Source organism: Pteropus alecto, unplaced genomic scaffold (genome assembly GCF_000325575.1).
Source record: "Pteropus alecto unplaced genomic scaffold, ASM32557v1 scaffold131, whole genome shotgun sequence".
Classification (NCBI taxonomy): domain Eukaryota; kingdom Metazoa; phylum Chordata; class Mammalia; order Chiroptera; family Pteropodidae; genus Pteropus; species Pteropus alecto.
This window is the reverse complement of record NW_006434709.1, coordinates 21,481,528-21,502,302: the sequence shown is the minus strand read 5'-3', so window position 1 is coordinate 21,502,302 and position 20,775 is coordinate 21,481,528. Positions and strand designations below refer to the sequence as shown.

The 20,775-nt window shown below is 38.2% G+C and overlaps 1 protein-coding gene and 1 pseudogene across 2 annotated transcripts in view; one reads left to right on the top strand and one right to left on the bottom strand.

Annotated features, from left to right (window-relative positions):
- Positions 1-3,802: 3,802 nt before the first annotated feature.
- Positions 3,803-3,921, bottom strand: LOC112477984 (annotated as a pseudogene).
- A 15,338-nt stretch (positions 3,922-19,259) lies between these two features.
- Positions 19,260-20,775, top strand: part of PPM1B (protein phosphatase, Mg2+/Mn2+ dependent 1B) — a 61,410-nt gene continuing 59,894 nt past the window's right edge. For both annotated transcript variants that reach the window (XM_006909634.3, XM_006909633.2), the window contains exon 1: positions 19,260-19,738. The gene's annotated coding sequence lies outside the window, so the exon portion shown is untranslated. The remainder of the gene's footprint in view (positions 19,739-20,775) is intronic.

The following is a 20,775-nucleotide window of genomic DNA, read 5'->3' as shown; positions in this document are numbered from 1 at the left end:
CAATTAAAACCACAATAATATCCATTACACACTTACTAGAATGGTTTAAATTAAAAACAGAAAATACCAAGTGTTGATGAGAATATGGAGAAGCCAAAATTTTCCTATACCAGTGGTGTGGGAGAATAAAATCATACGCCCACATGGGAAAGCTGCTTTGCAATAGCTATTAAAGCAGAACATTTGACCTAGAAATTTCATTCGTAGGTATTTACTCAACAGAACATACATGTGGTGCAATAAGAGATATGCTCGTGAGTGCAGCATCATTCATTATAGCCTCAAACCGAAAACAACCCCAACATCTGTAGATAATAGAACACATACATAAATTGTGGTATATTTGTAAAATGGAATACTATGCAGGAATAGAAATGAATGAACTACTGTTCCACACAACAAAGTAGATAAATCTCACATGGGTGAAAAGGAAAAGTTCAACACAAAAGTATCCATTTTGCATGATTCCATTTATAGAAAGTTTGAAAACAGGCCAATCTATGGTGTTAGAAGTCAACAGAGTGATTTCTGTTTGAGAAGAGGTAGGGAAGAGTGATGGGGAGGGGTCACACAAGGGGCTTTGGAGGGCTGATCATATCCAGTTTTGTGCTAAGTTGGTGATTACATGGTGTATTCTCTTTGTAACAACCCATTGAGCTGTAGACTTATGATTCGTGTCCATTTTACACTTCAATAGAAAAGCAGTTTTTAAAAGGAAAATAAACAAACAAAAACAATTTTAAAAAGCCCAACTATAAAAAGACAAAGACCAAATGTGAGTCAGAAATATATAAAGAAAGCTGATTTTTGAGTCTGTGTTGTATCCTCACTAGGTTAATGATACTGAACAAATCACTTGATCTCTTTGAGCCTTAGTTTCTTTATTTATGAAACAAAACTGATCAAATAATATTTCCTTAGAGGATTGTTGTGAATCTCAGATGAGAGAATGTGTGTAAATGTACTTTGAATGGTAATAAGCATCAATTATGATAATAGACATTTATTAAATATCAAGGGCAATTTTTCTTAATAAATAGTTCTCTTTCAAGAAATAATATAATGCCCAACTGAGAATCAGGTAACAGAGGCCTCCCATACTATTTAATCCTCATGAGTCACCAACAGATGTACTGTATAGCTACACAGATATGTGAGTCTACAAGATAAATTTAGAAGCTTTTCATGGCAACAAAATATTGGCCTTTTAACAAGACTGATTTATCTCAATGGACAAGTGTGTAGGAAATACTCTTTCTTACTTTTAATCTGGATGTCTCAGTTGCAACTATTTTGGTTGCAAATAACTGAAACCAACTCAAGCTAATTTAAGCAAAAAAGAATGTGGAGATGTGTCATGGAACTCAAGGGCAGTAAAGTAATTGGGCTTCTGGAATCAGAAATTATTCAGCCTTAAAGAACCAGGCAGAGCTTGTTCCCTTGTCTCTGCCCAGCTTCTTTAGGGAAGTCTGCTCCATTCTTCTCTCACAGCGGTCTGGCTCTCTATCCTTCCCTGGGCACAGAATGGGGGAGGGATGATCCTGAAACAGTTCTGCATAGACAGCCTTTCCTCTCAAGGGACCAGCCTAGCCTGATGGGCAGTTTCTTGGCCTCAAATCAGATTTTCCAGGAGAAAACCAGTTTGACTTGGCTTGGGATGAGTGATCACCTGATTTGATTAGCTGGCCAGAGGTACAGTGTCATTTAGTACAAATATGTTTGCTGTAGGTCCACCCCACTGGATCAGGGGTAAAGTCCTCAGAGGAAGAGGATTATGAGCTGGGAAGGTACCCATAAGAGCTTTTATTGCAATTTCCTATAGATTTTAGCTGTGGTTGTTGCATCAATCAAGTTGCCTGACTTCCGTCTTTCCTCTTCTTTGAAGATTTTTCCCACAACCCTGCTGAGAATGGATATCCAACGATATGACCTTTGGTATCCAAGTGACAGCTTATTGGACCAAGGATTGTTATCTGACCCAATGCAGGCCAACTGTAATTTTTTTTATAGAAATCTGGAAATGGAATGTGAAGGATGGGTCAGTTATTCATGGGTGCTGGACTTGCAAGACCATGGAAGGTTGATGCTAGAGTAACCGTGCCTACACCTACATAGTGAGATACAAGCAGGTGGATGGAGAAATGGAAAAAAGAGAAGCCATGCTGACTTTTAGAAAAAGACACAAAAACATTGACTGGTTTCTGACATTCCAGTTCCTAGGTTCAGTACTATGTGGTCTTAATTACCGATCTGCAGTTGGGTTCCTTGAAATCATCCTGTGTGCTTATTATAGATACTAAGCTAAGCCAAGTCAAGGAGATTTATATACATTGTAATCAGTGAGTGTCCGTTCAGCCCCACACAGACATGAAGATTTTTTTTTGCTTTGAGCTTTGGCCACAGTTGTACAAAGCCAATGGCTACTTTTAGGTTTTCCAACAAGACACTTAGTGCCTACCATGTATAGCATTAATTTAAAGCATTAATTTAAGAAATATGACACACGGTCCTAGCCTCAGAGACTACAATGTAGTTGAGAAGAGAAAGCGTAGCATACCTAAAACAATTAGAGACTAGCACAAAACAGCATATCGTTAAGTATTAAATTCCATGGCACAGAAACGTTAGTACCATACAGGAAAGAGAGAGAGCAAGATCCTTGAGTTTGTAATGGGCAGAGACGAAAGAGAAGGGGAAAGGGTTCCATAGTGAGCAAACCAACAGGACTGGAGAAGAGGGTTCACATCTCAAATTGGTAGGAAATTTACTTAAAAATAGTTCTCTTATTTCTGATGACTAGCTTCTAGTTAGTGGTGAGTTCTCTTGTAATGTTGGGAAATTGTAAAAGCACACTGCTTTAATTGAAGTTGTCTGCTCTATAATCTTATAGCATTTTCAATGCAGTCTACTTTCACTCACTCCACTTTCACTCACTTCGGTTTGATATAAGATTAGATTTCCTGGGGCCAATCAGCTATTTGTCCTACTCAGTGAAGTATTTTGTAACAAACATTTAACAATCACGTCTAAAACCTCAAGCTGGTTATTGTATATTGGCTGGCATAATGGTGATTAATAGCAAACAAACCATAAAACAGTTATCTAAATATGAACAAACATGTGCATATTCATGTAGCAATTGAAATTTATAAAATATGTTACTTTATAATATAATCACCATACACTAAGTAAAAAGAAGTAATGCTAGGAAGTTATAGTAAAAAAAAATTGTTACAGTAGTTATATGTAATCTTCTAAAACACACCCAAAAAATACAGCCAGGAGAAAGAAGCAAGAATATACACACGTTCTATATGACTTATACTATGAAATTATTATAATTCTAGAATTGACCTATATAATTAAAGGATAATGACCTTTATTTGGTGTTAAGTTGTCATAGATTGCATGAATTTTGTGTAAACAAAACCAGCAAAATAGTTGTTCTATGTGGGTAGATGACTACTATGAAATAGTGTGAAAATTATATTTAATTTATTATGGGGGACCAATTGTGTTCCAAAATAATACAATGCTTTAAAAGATGGCTCTTTTCTTTTTCTATAGCCATTTACTATGTCAAACTTAACCTTATAGTGATAAATACAAGAGAAATCTAAGTAGAGAATTTTCACAAGGTATCTTTTCTGTATCTTTTTTAAATGGTACTCTGAAAAGGATAATTTTCTTTTAATCTTCAGTGACTTATTCGATCTTTCCACTTCAAAGTCAATTAGCTTTTCTTTTAATTATTGTTTTAAAGAATTACAATTTTATGTACTATGTATCTAATTTTTTTTTAAGCCTACAGCACCCGATATTCCTAGATGGTCTCCCATCCAAGTACTATCCAGGCCCAACCCTGCTTAGCTTCCCAGATCAGACAAGATCAGGCGTGTTGAGGGGGGCATGGCCATAGACTGTATCTAATTTTTCTGAATGAACACATATTAAAGATTTATTAATTCATTAATAAAAGAACCAGTAAGACGGTAAAGCTTGTTTAAAATTTATCCCTTTAGACTCATGGACATTGACTATAGACTAGTGGTTACCAAAGGTTAGGGGGTGGGGAAGGAGAGGAGTGGTAGACGTGGTAAAGGAGGTCAAATATAGGCGGGTAGAGGGAGGGTGAAGTGGGTAAAGGGGATCAAATATATGGTAGCTGAAGAAAACTGGACTTTGGATAGTAAACACACAATAGAATATACAGATGTTAAATTATAATGTACACCTGAATTATATAATTGTATTAACCAATGTTATGCCAGTAAACTTAATTTTTAAAAAGTTAAAAAAATAAATAAAATGTATCTCTTTAACTTTAAAAGCAGTTCTATTAGAACTGGGTCCATACCTCATACAAATAATTTGAAATAGCATTCTATTATTTTTTAAATGTTATATTTTAAAGGCATAATATTGGCCAAAGTAGAATCTAAAGAAAATGTAAAATATATTTAGATAAACTGTTAATTTAACATAGTAATGACTTGTCTTAAGTTATATTTAGAAGTGCTTTTTAGAATGCATTTTACATAATAAACTCAAAATGAAGGTGCACAAATATTACTTTCAAAACACAACCCAAAAGCAAAGCAATCTAAAATGTAGAGCAAAACTTCAGTTTGGACTTTATGTTTCGTAGTTGACTTGGCAACAAAATGTTCAAAGAAAGCATCATGCTTGGGAAGTTTACAAATCTGGAAATACCCCATTTTTACACAAGAAAAGAACTTAGGGGGTAAAACAGCATTTATTAAGCTTCTGGGCTATGCTAGGCATTCACACAATTATCTCAGAGTATCCTTACTCTACAAAGTAGGTATGATCTCCCTCTTACATAGCAGAAGATGAACCTCATATCAGTTAAATAGCTTGCTCAAGAAGTCCTCACTAGTGATTGCTGGAACCTATTTATTATTTTGTAAATTCACACTTTTCTCTCTTCCCTTCAGTGACTATCTTATTTGGAACCATATCAACTGGTGATTAGGTTAAATTTCAAAATCTCAGACTCTCAGAACAGGAACTTCTTTTTTTGTAAACAAGGGAAACTGAAAAATATCTTTCCTCTGGAGTTACTTAACATTATTAAAACTGCTTCTACAACTGCCTACCTCTTTAAGAAGTCAATGTTATAAAGAAGAGAAGGGGGACAATTTTAGATTAAAACCATGTAAAGAGATTGATTAGGGTCAAAGACAGGCTACCCCAAAATATAGAAAACTTTTTTCTTCCTATAGACTATAATAACCAAATGTAAAGTGTAAAACTATTGGATCCTGGTTAGGAAAAAGATATAAGAGATATTCTTGAGAAAATGTGGGAAAAATTAAATAAGAACTGGATATTGGATGACATTATTGAATTAATTATTGATTTTATTGGGTATTCTAATGGTATTATAGTTAAGAAACTTCCTTTTCTTAAGGATGCATACTGAAGTATTTAAGGGTTATCTGCAAGCTTTTAAAAATGATTCATCAATGATATAAAATATGTATAGATATTTTATTTCATCACTCATTGGAGAGTGGTGAATAAGTATGGTAAAATGATAACAGTTATTGGATCCAGGTGGAGAGTATACAGCTGTTTATTGTAATTTTCTTTCAGTTTCACTCCATGTATGAATATGTTCATAAAAAGTTTCGGGAGATAAAAACTTCGTCTGTAAGCATCGCTTAACTTCAGTTTTTTTTTTTTTTTTAAAGGACACTACGAATTATCTAAAATAAATAAATGAATCTCTATCAGCTGTCCTACAAATTCAAATCCGTTTCATTAAAAAGTGAGTTTCATTCATTTGTTGAATATCTACCCAGTTGAGAACATTCTGTTTGTGGGAGGCTGATCAAAAGTGATGAAGAAGACAAAGATCCAGTGTTTGGGATTAGGATTAGTGTATTAAGTATTAAGAAATTAGAATGAAAAATTAACAAGTACTGGGGAATTTAAGAGTAATGGGAGATCTCTGAGAACTGTAGTAAGTGGGATCTTTAGACTATCCTTTAAAAATGGGAGAGATTTGAACAGGAAGAATTGTAAAAATTATAGTTGAATGAATCAAAATGAGTGAAAACATGGAAACGGGGATGACTTTAGCATGTTTTATAAAACAAAGACATAAAACTGTCATTCTAAATTTCAAATCTCTAGGAGATAAGCAGTATTTCTTCACTGAGTTGGTATAATTCCAGACTGAAAGTAAGGCATGTGGCCAATGCAACTGTACTACTAGTAAAGGCATGATTTCCTTTAAGTTTTTTAAATACTGAAAATAGCTCTCAGGTTCCCATGGTTACTTTTGAGCACCATTAGAGGTGGAGAGACCTTAAATTGATAGTTACTAATTTAGGGGCTGGTAACTTTTATTGCTAGTGGGTATTAGATCTTTTAGGTGTGAAGAGATGATGGTCTAGACTACTATGGTAGAAAGTAACTAGTGGAAGCTAATAAAATAGTCCTGATGTAAAGGCTAATCTAGGCCCCTCTGTGAGGGGCTCCAGTTTATGAGGGAGATAAACAGACGATCTCTTTATATGTTGTACTTATCTAGGCAGGCCATGACCTCTCTGAAGTTATTCTTAAAAGAATGGTCCCTGGTTCGTACAAGTATCTCGGCCAATTTCAAATACACTCATTTCCACATAAAACTAAGGCCTACTTGAAATCTATTGAGTTATTGAGGGTTATGAAGTTCTGGTATTCATAAGCTAAAATTAATGGTTTGCTAGAGTTTAGTGAGGACCGAGTTAGTGTTCTCCTAGGAAGACAGGATGCATGCAAAGCTGCTCCATGTGCATATATGGTTGGTCGAAAATCCCATAATTTTCAGGAAGGATGCTTTTATTATCAGTGCTTCATCAGTATTGTTTTAGATTGGTTATGGTTTTTAAGAGTTGCTATTTTTATATTCCGTACTCATTTAAGCTTTATCATTATCAGTTCGCTCTGGAGTTTCGATTAAATTACAACATGCAGTAGTATATATTTACATCAATAGCATTTTAGTGTGGAATTTTCCAATATTTAGATATTAGGATATGTATGCATTGCTCAAACAATAAATAAACCATATTAGAATTGCAAAAATAGATGCATACATAATCTCCACAAATTTTCCCATAGAGTGACACTTCACTTAAATCCAACTCTTTTTTTCCATTGGAAAATAAGAATGAGTAGATAGGAAAGCAAATATAGGGTGTGATTTTTCTAGAGTTTTCTCTTCTGCCTAAAGCTGTCATTGACAAAAATTATTTAAGACCAGTTGCTCTGTTCCAATAACCTGCTATTAATTAACGCCTGAGGCTTTTCTCTCTTTTTTTGGACCAAATTATACAGGGTAATAGTGGTCCGAATTATACAGGGTAAATTTGACAAATATTATGATCTATTAAAATTATCCATCTGTTTACATTTCTTCAGTGGAATATAACATTGTTTATCTGAGAAGCAAGTCACTAGTGACATCCAGACAACAGAATTTTCCTAAAAGGATTATTTTAATGATTAAGCATTTAAAAAAACAACCCATTGAAGTAATGTAAGAATTATTTACTATAGTAGTGTTTAGAAGTGACAATATGATCTACTTAGGATGCAAATGATGACAATTTTTCTGAGTAACAACTGTTGAAAAGTGTTAAATTGCAATTTTATGTCCATACATATGTGTTACATGAATATTTATAATATATAAATATTATTTACTATATGCATATAATAGATAAAATGAGAGAATTCTTCTATGCATTTTAACATACCTAAACTCTAGAAAATTCTCCTCTGGAATAGGTTAGGTCATAAAAATTTAGGATGAGTGATTGCTCACTGTTCTGTGTGATCTGAGTTTACAATTGTTTATACAGTTATAAGGATGGACCTTAAAAGATGCTGTTGATAGGCTGATTGCTCTAAAATGGGCAGCCCAGTGGTGTGTTTGGCCCATGCAACTTTTAAAAAATTAATCGAGTTAATTCTTAATATTGAAAAAGCTTGGAAATTTACATAAAAATCTAGATGTGAGATTTCTTTGGGGAAAAAAAATGAATACTTTTTCCACACTGGGTCTATATTTACTATTGAGACAAAGTGGTGAATAAGTTATCCCTCTAGGTGGGTACCTGTTATTCTTTAACATTGATACTGAGGATTAATTGTCATTTAATATCATGCTAGCACTGTATGTTTTTCTATACTCACTTTCTTCACGCATTTATTTCCTAGCCTCTATAGGCATTTGTGTGTATGATATCTGAGTTAACTTACAGAGGCTTTGGGATATTTATGGATTGCCACCTGCAGTATTTTCATGTAGGCTTGGTCCCATATAAAAAGTAGGAGGGGGTTCCAATTTCAGTTTGTTGCCCCTATACTTTTGAGAAAAATCCAACTAATGTTGATTTCTATTCAAGTACAATTCCATTTGTTAACTAATGATATTATGCTCATTTATTGCCTTAGTATTTCTCCAGCTATATTCTGTGGAACGCCAGAAAATGGTGACTGGAAAATGAATGCCTCTTTGGTCAATTAAGCTTGGATAGCACTGAGTAGTAGAGTCCCTTCTTGAGGCTTAATGCACAGAAGCATATTGAAAGCTCTGAGAAGTCCTGAAGCAACTTTGTTTAATGATTTATTAAATAAACTTATTTGGCAGGGGAAGATTTTTTTTTCTCTAAAAAATTATTCTCTGAAAAATCTTCGCTCAGAAAATGCTTTATCCATCCATCCCTCCACCCATTCATCATATCGAATTCCTATTATGTGCTACACTCTGTGAACATGACAGAGTTCGCCACGACCAATATTTTTACTTTTTTCAGCCCCTCAATTCTCAAGAGGGCTATTTCAGGAAATTAGCTGCACTATTTTTTGTTTTGCCACTAATGGTAATTTTGTTAATGGAGAGAAAGGAAAAGAAATTGGAAGAAAACATTTCAAAACTGGCTAGATATGGAGAATTATAAAAAAGACCGAATGGGGAAATTGTGATGCCTTGACAGAAGCAATAAACTTGAGCAAGCTTTAGGGAAAACAAATCTGATTTGTGGCATAAATATCTATGCTTTTGGCTGCAAGTAATAGAAAATTCAACCAAAGAGACACAAATAGTAAGGAAAATTATTTCATTTAATGAGAAATTTAGGGGTAGAGTGGTTCCAGAGTTATGTAATTCAGTTGATTGACATCATCAATGATTAAGGTCCTTTCCAAATTTTCTTTTTTTCCTACACAGTGAGTTGGTCTTTGTCCTCAAGCTGCTCTTTAATGGTCACAAGATGGCTGCCGCAGCTCCAAGCATCACACCCTTAAAAATAACAGCTAAAATTTACTTTTGACAGGCCAGACACTGTTCTAAGCATGTTACATATATTAGTTCCTTTGCTCCTCACAACAACCCCATGAGTTGGTTTTATCATCCCTATCTTACAAATATGAAAACTGAAGTACAAGGAAGTTAAGTAACTTTCTCAGTGTCATCTTGCTAGGGAATGGCATCATTGAGATACAACTGCAGGTAATCTGGCTCCAAGAAAGGAAGAGAGTACCTCTCTCACATTCCTTTATAAAAGTAAGGAAAACTCTTTAGATCCTGCATATTTCCCTTCAAGTATCACATGCATATTCCTAAACTAATCACCCAAAAGGGGAGATGAAATTATCATGGATAGTTCAAACTAATCTAGATTAATCTCTGAGGCTAGAGAGTAACTAAACCTATCCCCCCATACATTAAGTAGGTGAGGTTCTATATCAGGACACAAGATCAAGGTGGGGAAGCTGCTGGGAAAGCAACCAACAGTGCCTAGTACAGACTGAAGTGCCATGGGACCTTGAAAGGGACAGATTCAGTAGGCATCTGAGGACACATCAAAGGATAGGGCCGGTGTTCCATACTTAGGGCTCTGATGCATGGAGTCATAAGAATGGGGTCCATTTCCAAGGAAGATGGTATAGAGATCAGAGGGCTAGAAACCAAACCTTAAGAAAATTGAGAAGAATGGTTGAAGCAATATAGTCAAAATCGTGAAAACTGTGTAAGCTGTGTGATAGGTACATGTGGTTCATTATATAATTTTGCTGTCTATTTTTGTGTGGGTCTGAAAATTCCCCTAATAAAAAAATTTAGAAAAACAACAAAATCAACCACAGAGCCTTTGGAAACTCTCACTGTGAAGGAGCTTTTAGTCCATGCTTTCCTAACCCCTCTGCAGCCTTGATCCTTAACCCTTGTCTAAAGTTCGAGCCCATGCCCATACTTTGAGTCAAGTTTGGGTACCAGGGAGGATGTAAGAGTTCCTAGATTGGCTTCTCACTGGTTCTATTTTCAGCCATTTCTGTTGCTGGTCTATGCTAGCAGTTATGATGGGAATCTCTGGCTTCCTCTCCTGTCACCGTTTCTACTGGCTTCAGAGCTTGAATTTCTCAACCCTGATCTCCAATCTTTCTGTGGCGAGGTCCTGATAAGATACCTACCTCTAGACCAGTTATCTAACTGCTAGGATCTCTGCGATTTGCCAGAAATGTAAAGCCTTTATCTAAAGGATATTCAATTTGGGTCTTATTATGAAACCTTTAAACTAATAGCACTCAAGTCTTGCATGTCCCTTTTACCATGAATTTTTCACTTGAGAATATTCTTATAGTTATTTCCCTGAACACTTATTCTTAGAATAATCTACCTGTTGCTTTACTCCTGGTTTCATCTCCTGGATGTCTGCTTCATCCTGAAAGTCTGCTTAGATTCTTAAGATTAACACTTATGCCTAGCTTTAAAGCAAGAGAAAAAGAACTTTCAGACAAGTAAACAGGAAAGGAGTGGTTGCAGATATGGGAAAAAAAAAATAAGGGAAAAGTAGCAAAATTTTCTTTTAGGTTTTTTGAAGTATGTGCAAACCACCATATTGCATAAGCAAATGGCAATGCTACTAAGAAGCAAAAGCTGAAGAGTTGGCAGAAATGTATAGTTTATTGTAAAAAGAAAACAAAACATAACAAAGAGAACGGATAACATAAATGAACTTGGGTGTAAATGCTAAACTGTTTACATAAATGGCTAATATTAGAATTTTTCACAGCCAAGTATATTTAAACATTTTGTAGTTTTGCAGCATTTATATAGCTGGGCTCCAAGTGAAAAGTGTTACTAATACCACTCACTGTGTGGTAACCATAATCTCACTTATCTCATGTGCATGACACACATTTAAAACACAGAGGAGCATCTGGGCTCTGAGACAGACAGTTCTGGCCTCCAAGGCTATGGGGATTGCATGCAGGATGGTGATAGCTTGATCAACTTCCTCTCTTAGGAGGAAGTGGGGTGGGGGGCCAGTCCAGGCTTGGCAGGGTAGCACGGAGGAAAGGGAAAATATCCAGTGAATTATTTGAGATTACCTAAATTCAATTCAGTGAATACTTATTGAGCATCTACTGTGTACGATGCACAACAAAAGAAATAATATCCTTGCTGAACTGAAGATTACTGTCTCAGCAGGGGTTATTAACTCCCCGTACCTGTTTGTTTGTTTCGAAGGATCCCTTTGGCAAATCCTGGGGATTCCTTCTTAGAATGTTTTTAAATACATAAAATGAAGTCCATAAGATCTCAAAGGAAACTAATTATATTGAAATAGTCATCAAACTTAAAACAAAACAAGCACATTTGTGATATAGTAATATACATGCTTCCTTATTGAATACTTCAACAAGATCTAGTGGTGAGTCTAATAATTCCTGTAATTTCAAAATAGTGTTGAGTGTATATGATATTTCGAGAGATCTTTGAGTCAAGTTTGGGTACCAGGGAGGATGTAAGAGTTCCTAGATTGGCTTCTCACTGGTTCTATTTTCAGCCATTTCTGTTGCTGGTCTATGCTAGCAGTTATGATGGGAATCTCTGGCTTCCTCTCCTGTCACCGTTTCTACTGGCTTCAGAGCTTGAATTTCTCAACCCTGATCTCCAATCTTTCTGTGGCGAGGTCCTGATAAGATACCTACCTCTAGACCAGTTATCTAACTGCTAGGATCTCTGCGATTTGCCAGAAATGTAAAGCCTTTATCTAAAGGATATTCAATTTGGGTCTTATTATGAAACCTTTAAACTAATAGCACTCAAGTCTTGCATGTCCCTTTTACCATGAATTTTTCACTTGAGAATATTCTTATAGTTATTTCCCTGAACACTTATTCTTAGAATAATCTACCTGTTGCTTTACTCCTGGTTTCATCTCCTGGATGTCTGCTTCATCCTGAAAGTCTGCTTAGATTCTTAAGATTAACACTTATGCCTAGCTTTAAAGCAAGAGAAAAAGAACTTTCAGACAAGTAAACAGGAAAGGAGTGGTTGCAGATATGGGAAAAAAAAAAATAAGGGAAAAGTAGCACAATGTTTCTTTTAGGTTTTTGAAGTATGTGCAAACCACCATATTGCATAAGCAAATGGCAATGCTACTAAGAAGCAAAAGCTGAAGAGTTGGCAGAAATGTATAGTTTATTGTAAAAAGAAAACAAAACATAACAAAGAGAACGGATAACATAAATGAACTTGGGTGTAAATGCTAAACTGTTTACATAAATGGCTAATATTAGAATTTTTCACAGCCAAGTATATTTAAACATTTTGTAGTTTTGCAGCATTTATATAGCTGGGCTCCAAGTGAAAAGTGTTACTAATACCACTCACTGTGTGGTAACCATAATCTCACTTATCTCATGTGCATGACACACATTTAAAACACAGAGGAGCATCTGGGCTCTGAGACAGACAGTTCTGGCCTCCAAGGCTATGGGGATTGCATGCAGGATGGTGATAGCTTGATCAACTTCCTCTCTTAGGAGGAAGTGGGGTGGGGGGCCAGTCCAGGCTTGGCAGGGTAGCACGGAGGAAAGGGAAAATATCCAGTGAATTATTTGAGATTACCTAAATTCAATTCAGTGAATACTTATTGAGCATCTACTGTGTACGATGCACAACAAAAGAAATAATATCCTTGCTGAACTGAAGATTACTGTCTCAGCAGGGGTTATTAACTCCCCGTACCTGTTTGTTTGTTTCGAAGGATCCCTTTGGCAAATCCTGGGGATTCCTTCTTAGAATGTTTTTAAATACATAAAATGAAGTCCATAAGATCTCAAAGGAAACTAATTATATTGAAATAGTCATCAAACTTAAAACAAAACAAGCACATTTGTGATATAGTAATATACATGCTTCCTTATTGAATACTTCAACAAGATCTAGTGGTGAGTCTAATAATTCCTGTAATTTCAAAATAGTGTTGAGTGTATATGATATTTCGAGAGATCTGCAATAACTTTAATGTGATATAAAATATCAGTAATGCCTGTTGGTGTAATGTCACAAGTGCTGCTAATGTTATTGTGGTTTGTTGTCTACATTCATAAAAAGAATGCTAAATTTCAGTTAGAGGTTTGTAAAAATGAATGTGTAACTTCTTTCCCCATCCAAGTTCATAAATTTGTGAATTCAATCCCCTTGGACTTTGTGGACCCCTGGTTAAGAACTTCTCATCCTATGTGTGTGCATGTGTGCCATGTGTGCTTTGTGTGTACACATGTGCTCATATACATATCCTTCAGAGCAGGTAAAATTTTGGAACAATAAATTACCTAAACAATTAAAAGATGAGGCAAAATAAAATACGTGTTCTAGAATTGGAGCAGCAAAGCACTATTGGGGCTCAGTAGGGAGAGGAAATCAGAAAAGGCTTAAAAAAGAGTAAAGGGGAGGAAAAGAAAGTTAAAGTAAGAAAGGTAGGCATCCTACCTTCTGAGTCATCCTTTTCTTCCCATCCTCCCCTTCCCCAGCTCATTAATCTGAATAAAGCCAGCTTATGTTTGGAGCTAGCCTTAAGTGGAGTATGACTTAGAATGGTTCTCAAAGAGTTTGGTCTCAAGATCCCTTTGCCCTCTTACAAAGTGAGTACCCAACAAGCTTCTGTTTGTGTGGGTTATATCTATCAACATTTATTGTACTAGAAATTCAAATTAATAAATTTAAAACTATTAATTTATTTTTTAAAAAAGCCTTATGCATCACATAAATAGCCTTCTTTTGGTGAAACGACTATATTTTCTAAAACAATAACAAAAATATTAGTGAGGAAGAAGACAATGTCTCATATTTTTGCAAATCTCTTTAATCTCTGGCTTAATAGAGCAGTTGGAAGCTGTATCTGCTTTTGCATTCAGTGTGTTGCGATAGACTTATTATATAGTCTCTGGAAAGCTCCACTGTATTCTTGTGAAAGAATGAGAGTGAAATAGGCAAGTAAAGTCTTAGTATCATTGTGAAAATGGTTTTGACCTTGTGTACCCTCAGGGGCCCTCAGACCATACAAGTGAGAATTGTTGATTTAGATTTCTTCTAATATTTTTCTTCTTTGCTTTATGATTTAAATTTTCTTTAACTATAGAAAAAGATGAATTCTATAACTTGAAATAAATAGTATAAAAATGTGTGTGCCAGATAGCTCTTGCTGTCCCTCCAGATGTCCAGCTGTTCCTTCTCCTTTCTCCATCCTATTCTGTGACCTGTATGAATAATATCAAAAGGCTCCAGTTCGGTTTGGCCAATGAGTAGCACCAGCAGGAGATCAAAGAGAGGAAAGAGAGTGAGGTTGGAGTATTTATTCCCTAGTTGAAGAGGGCTCCCTATGTCCCTCCTGCCTTCAACTTGGATATCTTATCTGAAGCTTCAGTAACCATACTGCAATCCTGGGGCAACAACATAATTGTAGAAACACTGACCTTGATATCACTGTTTGCCTCCAAACTTCTTATATGAAAAAAATGCCACCCCATGCCCTCCAGTTATTTAAGCCACTGTTAAGGTTTTCTGTTAAGTGTAGCCCGACGTATTTCTAACTTATATAATATAGTTTTTAAAAGAACATTCTTCCCATCACAATGATAAGAATTTTAAACAATATTTTAATATTGAAATAAGTATTAAAAAATGGAGCAGAGGGCAAAATTCTTATGAATTTTTAAGATAATTTTTAGCATGTGTGGCCCGATTCTTGCTAAATCCCCAGACACCTTGGGATAAAAGGGCCTCAGTGCTAAGGAGTTGTCCTCTGGAAATGTTTGAGAAGCACTTTTAAGAGAAACTATGTTGTAGTTTCATGAAAGTCACTGTTGGTCATTTCTAAGAAAGTAGTATGATCAGTAAAAGGGAAAACTTGTTTCCTACTCTGTTCATGACACTTCTGATACCAAGTGTGTGGCTTGTTTTCTTTCCATTAAACAATTCTGATACTACCTGGAGTTAGTGCAGTCCCTACAGGTGAGTCCCACAAGACTGCCCCCCACTTCAGAGGCTAATCATAAGTCCCAGGTTATGACCTGTACTTCTGACCAACCCGGTATAAATCAAGGGGTCCCACAATGCCCCCTCCAGTTTGACAGTTTGCTAGAACAGCTCAAGGAACTCAGAGAAGCACTTTACTTACTATTACCAGTTTATCACAAAAGATACAACTTACTATTACCAGTTTATTATAAAAGATATAAGGAACAGCTAAATGGAAGAGATACATAGGGCAAGATATGGAGGGGCTTGGAGCTTTTATGCCCTCTCTGGGCTCATCAACCATCCAGCATTCAATGTGTTCACCAAGTCAGGAGCTCTCCAAAACCAGTTTAGGGATTTAATGGAGGCTTCCTTTTATGGTTGATTAAATCGTTAGCAATTGATTTCATTTCCAGCCCTCCCCAGAAGTCGGGGATGGGGCTGAAAGTTCAAACCCTCTCATTACATGGTTGAGTACTCTGGCACCTAGCCCCAGTCCTCCAGGAGTTACCTCATTAGCATAAATTCAGGTATGGTTCAAAGGGGTTTATTATGAATAGCAAAAAATGCTGCTCTCACCCCTATCACTCAAGAAACTACAAGGGTTTGGGGAGCTCTGTGCCAGGAACCAAGGATGAAAACTAAATATAAACTTATTATTATTTCACAATACCACAGTTAATTAATTTTAAAGGCAGCATGCCTATCATCTACCATAGTACCTGATGCAGTGAATTTTTAATATTCGTAGACTGGAACTGGTGATTTTTTTTTTCCAATGAAGAAAACAGGCTTATTAGTGGAACATTTCCAGTGGTTAAGAAGGGAGTGGATCAATCTGTTCAAATCAGACTACTAGAAGTTTGACATTGAAACTCCTTGTCAGAGAACACAGTGATCTACATATAACAGGCACATCAATATTCTGACTGAATAAATGAAATTTCTCCTATGTGACATATAAAGATTCGAATTCAACCATGGCAGGCACTGTATTAGATGCTATTATATACCACATCCCATTTAACTTTTGCAATAATTGTGTGCAGTAGGCAGCACTGGATTACTAGTGACTTACTGTGGGTTTAGTGTACCAGCAAAACTAGGGCGCCCAAATTTGGAGGAAACTAATATCTGATGTCTTATTTAAAAAAGAACATCAAAGTACTATTTGCATTACTAAGACCATCTAAAGCTCTTCTGGCTCTGGAAGATGTCATGATTCCTGTTTTATAGAAGAACAAACTAAGGTTTGGAGAGCTTAGTTACTAGCTGAAGTCACACAGCTAGTTAGTAGCAGAGCTCACTGTGATGCTAGTCAATGTTTATTAAACACTATATATTTATGATGGCACATACCAACTTTCCTTTTAAAGTTATGAATTTTGTTGGGCCTTCTTCAATGTTTTAATGTGTAATTAAATAACGCATACAACAAAGTTAATCTAAACATCTGTTTTAATTCCTATTGTATTCTTAGCACCTAGAACAGTATTCAGTATACTTTATTTTTAGCTATTGAAAGAAAGAGTGATGTGCAATCATCAGTCTACTTACATGATCGTGCATTCGTTTTGGGGTCAACCAAGGGAAAGTGAAAAGGAAATCAAGCAGACCAAGATAGCTTCTCTGATGCTCTTCTGAGGCTGCTTGGATTCTCCAGACAAGGGTCACTAGATGTCTCTACTTTCATGATCTTTAAGTTCCTATTTTGGAAGCTGGGATCCCAGACTTCCCTCCTCCTATATAAAGTGTGTCAGGCAAAGCAGTGTGATTTAAGAAAATGTATTCTGTTAAGTCATTTAAGAAATATTTCCTGAGAACTGTCTGATCCCATAATCATAATAAATGGGACAAGGGACAGACAAAATCCAAACGGGCCTACTTATTTTTCTTTTTCCTTCCAACATTCAGTAGTGGGGACACTGAATTTTAGGATTACCAATGCTATAGGGTATCAATCATTGGTGTGCACAAAAACCACCTGGGGAATTATTTTAAAATTCACTTAAGTCTTATACCTTGAGTCCCCGATATTATACTTGTTACTGGACCCAGGACTTCACTCCAGGTAATTTTGATGCTGGTGGTCCAGTCACCATGCTGTAAAAAAAAAAAAACCCACTATAATTACAGAAACTTGAGTAGATCAAAAAAATCTGAATTGTAATCAAGTATTTCTGTCATCCTCACCATAGCCCGGGCAATTGTTCTATTCCTGAATTTGTCCTCCGCAAAACATCCACAGTCCTAAGCTGAATGGCACTCTCTTGGGCCTTAGTTTAAACTGTCTTCCCAAACCAGTTTACACAAAAGAATGAATAAGGTTCAAATCCACTTTTGGAGCATAAAAAAAAAGTATCCTAAGCTATTAGAATGCCTTCATTATACTTCAGTTTTACATCTTTTGGGGTTGTGTGGAATTACCCTGTAAGTATCTTTTAGTCTAATTCTGCTGCTGGAGAATCATGTCCAGTTCCTTCATCTGCCTATTGGATCACTCATTCTAGACTCATCCTGTATCTATTTGGAGCTTTCCTCGGTAAGCCTATCCACAGGTATCTTTTGTGTCATCACCATCCCTTGCACGGTTCAATTATATCATCTTGATTGGGATTGCCTATCATCTTGTATTGGGATTGCCTAATTTATTTTTGTATCTCTAGCTCTACGTACAGGGCCTGGCAAATAACAGATGCTGAATAACTGGAATGAACGAATCAATGTCAAAAGAGTAGGCTGAAAGTTTTTAAAATCAATGTTGGCTGAGAAACAAAACACGGAAATGGCAAGGGCTAAATGCCAGGCAGTGCAGGCCTAGAATAAAAATTACCACTAACTGCACAGAATCCTCCTGAAGGGATCAGTTTTCTCATTGTCTCACATCGCTTTTTGGCCACTCCTGACTCCCCAATTTCCCCGCTAACTCAATTCTCTTCCCTTTTTGAGGACAGGTCAGGCAGGTATCCCAGCTCAGCTGCTCTGATTGGTCCGCGATGATTTCATTGTTAAGGCACATCCGGGCTTTTCCCCTCCCCGCAATTCGTCCATCAGAGCCCAGCCTTCTTAATCTCCCTCTCTCGCGTGCGCCCCACCCGCTGGTTGAGGCCAAACAACTGCCTCTCCCCAGACCGCTTCGCGCCCTCCCCTGCACCATCCCTTCCAGTCTCTGCGCCCAAGAGAGGCGTTTATAGCTTCCAATGAGGGCTTAGCAAGCTTTGTTAGCCAATCAGCAGCCAACCCCCTGCAATTCCGGGTGGGACTAGGTATCCACACTTATAACTGGACAGCCCGTTGGCCCCTTTATGACGCTTGTTTTACGCAAGGCTTAAAGGTCAAAATTAGAGGGGCACGGTCCTTCTAAAACGGGAAGGATCCACACAGACTCTCTGGGTTTGACCGTTTTCGAAGACTAGCCAATCGCTTTTCGGATACTTCCCCGCCTTTTGCCCGTTCATTTAAAAAAAGCCGGTGTGACGGACCTGGAAATTGGTCCAGTGACGGACGCAGAGAGGAAGCCAATGACTGAGAGTTCGGGCCACCCTTTGGACCAATAAGAAGAGAGAATTGCTAGAGCTCGGGCTTCGCGAGGCGGAGCGTAGGTGGGTGATATTTGATTGACAGCGGTCTCTACTTATGGCTGGTAGGGTGGGTTGGTCCCTGACGTCCGGGCGGCATAGCAGAGGCGGGGCTGAGTGAAGTAAATGGTAATAAAGGGTTGGGTCTCACTCAATGGGCGGTGTTTGATGGATAGTTGACCTTGCCAATTGAAGGTGGTCACTGATGCCCAATGGAAAATTAGGAACTCGGAGGCGGGGCTTTATGGGCGGGGAAAACTCAGTACAGAGGTACAAGGGAAGCCGGAGTGGGAGGTAGGGCGCTGATTGACAGCCTGCTCAACAAACCGAGTACAGCAAGAGGCTGCGCGGCTTCCCAGTGGGTGGGAGCTGGGGGCGGGGCTCGCCAAGGGGCGGGGGAAAGACGGGGTGCGGGGAGGGGGTTGCAGAAGGAGGCTGAGCGGCTGCTGCTCAATGGCGGAAAAGCCGCCGGTGCTCTGACCGCCTGGTCCCCCTAGCTGCTGCGGGGGAGTTTCCTGCCGGCGCGGCTGGAGTCTCTGTTTCTCAGGGTTTGGTGGCTGGAAGATGCTCCAGAGAGACGAGGCTGCGGCGGAGGAGGTGGCGGCGGCCGAATCGGCAACGGCGCTAGGGTGGAGAGAAGGCGGCAGCGGCGGCGGCGGCGGCGTGCGGGGCCCCACGGTGTAAACAGCCCCGGAGGCGGCGACCGAGACCCCGAGAGGGAAGCGGCAGCTGAGGCAGGGTCCTCGGTTGGAAGCCTGGGCTGAGTGCAGCTGGGAGCCTCTGCGGCGGCGTGAGCAGACGCCCTAGACCTCGCCTCCCTCCCTTGCCCCAGGTAAGGCCGCTTGACGCCAGCCGCCGGGAAACCGCTCGAGGGCATAGCCGAGGCCCTGGACTGTTTTCGGGGTGCTGCCGATCTGTGGCCAGGGCCTCTGCCGGCGTAATCCTGGCCTCTTTTCTTGTGGCGCGGAGCAGGGAGGAGCGGAACGCCGGGCCTGGCTCCTGGATAGGCCCCTTCCCCAGCCGCCGCCTCCGCGCTCGGCCGAGGCTGGGAGAGGCTTGGGTAGGGACTTTAGTTTGCTCCAACACCTGGAAGTAAACTGCTTGCCTGTGTTCTTTGCTTCAGTTTGCGAGCATCTCTTTCACATGAAAGCACTGGGGCTACCCCAGGCCTTAACTCATCCCTTCCTGGTGCCTGCCTATTTGAAAACACTACCTTTTCCCATTTGTTTCCTCATCAGTTTCTGCCCCACTTTGCGCTCCACTTCACTTCCTTGTTAAATTTTCTTTCTCGATCTTCTGTTCCTGCGTCTCTGGCACCTCCTGCCTCCTTAGTGGCTTTAAATTGTTTCTCTCTCTTCTCAGCGGACTCTGGGCTTCTCTCTCCTGCCTTCCCCAGCAGTCTTTTTCGGGTGTCATGCTTTTTACCAGTGAAGTTCTGAAATTGCTATCGTCAGTACCCCAAATCTACCAGAGGCCCACTAAGAGTACACTCGACAGCTTTATGTGGCAGATCATTTTTTATAATTTAAGTGAGCCTAATATTCTTTAAAAAAAAAAAAAAGGATTGTATTATTAAACGTAGAATGTGAAAATAATACTGAAGTTAATATTTAAAACGAAGGGATCAATGAGTGTTGAAAATAGTATTTCATGGTTTGAGTTGTGTGACCTCTGTCAGATTTAGCAGATCTAGAACATTTGCCCATCGTACTTGGCAAATGCTTAAGCGTTTGATAGCGGAGCGGGTCAGACTCACCAGTATTCAAGTTGGCTTAAACAACTTGGAGACTTTAAAAAAGAAGTCATTATACGAACAACTAGGAATATGTTTTGGTGAAGTCACAGTTAAAGACCTTTTAAAATAGGCTC